This window comes from Papaver somniferum, unplaced genomic scaffold, assembly GCF_003573695.1.
Source record: "Papaver somniferum cultivar HN1 unplaced genomic scaffold, ASM357369v1 unplaced-scaffold_133, whole genome shotgun sequence".
In the NCBI taxonomy this organism is placed as follows: domain Eukaryota; kingdom Viridiplantae; phylum Streptophyta; class Magnoliopsida; order Ranunculales; family Papaveraceae; genus Papaver; species Papaver somniferum.
Window position 1 is genome coordinate 4,537,469 of NW_020622492.1, and position 3,249 is coordinate 4,540,717.

General features: G+C 39.7%; 1 pseudogene; it reads left to right on the forward strand.

Moving 5' to 3' along the window:
- The first annotated feature begins 2,943 nt into the window (after positions 1–2,943).
- LOC113333835 lies at positions 2,944–3,043 on the forward strand (annotated as a pseudogene).
- Positions 3,044–3,249: the final 206 nt, after the last annotated feature.

Here is a 3,249-nt window from a genome sequence, read left to right on the forward strand (position 1 = left end):
TATCAAAAGCCTTTAAGCAAGCATCATCAAAGACAAACTTAACATCTTTTGCAAGAAAATTGCAAAGAGGTCTAGAAATCAAGCTAAAATCCTTAATGAATCGACGGTAAAAACCTGCATGCCCTAAGAATGACCCAATATCTTTTACGGTTTTTGGGACCTGTAGAGTCTTAATAAGGTCAATTTTATGTGCCCTAAGACAATTCCTGATTCAACCATGAAATGGCATTTTTCCCAATTAAACACTAAATTCTTTTCCTTACACCTAGTCAACACTAATGTCAAATGATGCAAGCACTCATCAAAAGATGAACCAAACACTGAAAAACCATCCATAAAGACCTCTAAGAGCCGTTCTACCATATCAGAAAATATGCTCATCATACAACGCTGAAAAGTTGCAGGGGCATTACATAGCCCGAAAGGCATGCGTCTATACGCAAAGGTACCAAAGGGATAGGTAAAAGTGGTTTTCTCTTGGTCTTCTGGGGAAATAACGATATGATTATAGCCGGAGTAGCCATCTAAGAAGCAATAGTGACTATGTCCAGCTAATCGCTCTAGCATTTGGTCGATAAAAGGAAGGAAAGTGATCCTTCCTTGTGACCTTGTTCAATTTCCTATAGTCAATACACACACGCCATCCCGTGGTCACTCGGGTTGGGATTAATTCATTATTATCATTCTGGACTACAGTGATACCTGATTTCTTGGGGACAACCTGAACAGGGCTGACCCACTTACTGTCTGAAATTGGGTAAATAATACCCGCATCTAACAACTTAAGCACCTCTTTTCGAACTACCTCTTTCATGTTAGGGTTCAGTCGACGTTGCATCTCCCGAAGGTTTGGAGTCTTCCTCTAAATGAATCTGATGCATACACACAGTAGGACTTATACCCTTAATGTCTGCTATAGTCCACCCTAAAGCTTCCTTATTGTCTTGAAGTACTTTACTAGCCTACTTTCCTGATCACTATCCAAATCGGAAGCTACAATCACAGGTAAAGTCTCAGATGGGCCTAAAAACATACTTGAGTATCGGGTAGTGGTTTAAGGTCCAACTTTGGGGGCTCTTCTAAAGAAGGAATTAGGGTAGTCTCAGAAACTGGTAACGGTTCGAACCTAGCTTTCCATCTATCAGTGTCTAACACAGGGGTAGAATCTAATAGAGCATTCACTTGTTCAATAGTGCTATCGTCATCAAAATCTAAACCAAAATGGGATAGACAACTTTCTAATGGGTCTTCAAATAAAATGTTTGGTAATGACTCTGAACTAAGGCTTCTATCATGTTCACCTCTTCAACACATGTGTCATCTAGCTCATAAGGTAGCTTACTGACATTAAAAATGTTCATCTCATAGTCATATTACCAAAAGATAAATTCATCACACACACCATTTCGACAGTTAATGATCGCATTCGACGTAGCTAAAAACGGGCGACCTAAAATCACAGGTATCTGGTTCTCTGGGTCAGGGACAGGTTGAGTATCTAGGACCACGAAATCCACTGGATAGATAAACTTGTCGACCTCAATAAGGACATCCTCAATAACACCTCGAGGAATTTTAACAGACCTATCAGCTAACTGCAGTGTTATCTGAGTAGGTTTCATTTCACCAAGTCCTAGCTGTAAGTACACATGGTACGGAAGTAGGTTCACACTGGCTCCTAAGTCAAGTAAATCTTTTTATACTCGGTGTTTACCTATTGTACAAGCAATGGTAGGGGAACCTGGGTCTTTGTACTTTGGAGTTGTAGTGTTTTGAATAATTGAACTTATGTGACTAGCTAAAAAGGCTTTCTTATGGACGCTAAGTTTTCGCTTTCGCGTAAACATGTCCTTAAGGAACTTGGCATAAGCAGGAATTTGCCTAATTGCATCTAATAAAGGAAGGTTTATGGTAACTTGCTTAAAAACCTCCAATATGTCATTAAAGTTCGATTCCTTCTTTGTTGGTACTAATAGCTGAGGAAATGGGGCTCTAGGCACAGAATCAGACCTCTTAGGAACTGAGTTGGCATCATCAGAAATTTTATTAGTTTCCTTAGCTAGTGGTCCTGAGAGGTGAACTACAGTATGTTCACTATCGGGCAAGGTTACCTAATTTTCTACTATTCTACCACTCCTAAGGGTTCTAATAGTATTCAATTGATTCGATGGTTTTGTACCTACTTCATGAACTCCTCTAGGATTGGGATTAGTCTGACTAGGGAACCTACCATTATCTCTCTCACTTAAGGTCTTAGCTATTTGGCTGACTTGAAGTTCTAACTTAGCAAGGCTCTGAGCATTAGTTTGAAAATTCTGCTTGGTTTCCTGTTGAAAACTAACATGGCTCCGTGCTAAAATTTCCTGAGTTTTTGCTAACATCTTAATAGATTCCTCTAAGCTAGTCGTTTTATTTTCTGGGCCTGATGTATTCCTAGTGTAGCCAAAACCTGGGGGAGCATTAGAATTGTTAGACTGACCCTGACTCTGTCCCTTAGACCATGAAAAGTTCGGATGGTTTCTCCAACCAGGATTATAGGTTTCTGAATATGGGTCAAACTTCTGACGATTATCAAACCTAGTGTTATATATAGAGCATTGGCTTGCTCTTCATTATTCTGGCCTTCCCAAAAAGGATCCAATCTACCACTAGTGTTACCCACTTCTAAAGCTTCTAACCTTTTCGCTATAGCAGCAATTTTGGCATCTGATTCATAGCCTCCTTCTACCCTATTAACGTTTCCTCTGCCGAGAAGAATTGTTTTCTGGGGTCCTCTACTACTTTCCCATTATTGGGTCTTTTCGGCGATTTCATGCAAATATGAAAAAAATCGCGTCATCAACTGTTTGGTTCTCAAATCCACCAGTACACATAGATTCTACTGTGGTTGTGGTGGGAAAATCTAAACCCTCATAAAGGATCTGAACTAACCTAACCTTCTCTAAACCATGATGAGGACATTGGGCTAATAAATCATTGAACCTTCCCAAATACCTATACAAAGTTTCTCCCTCCTGTTGAGAAAACATGCAGATTTGCGTCCTAATAGACGATATTTTGTGCCTAGGGAAAAACTTATTCAAAAAGGCAGATGTAAGTTGTTCATACGTTTCGATTGACCCGGAAGCCAAACTATATAGCCACGATTTAGCTTTATCTTTCAGGAAAAAGGGGAATAACCTAAGTTTCAAAGCATCATCATCTAGGTTTCTGATCCTGGGGGTACTACAAATTTCCTCAAAGTCCCTA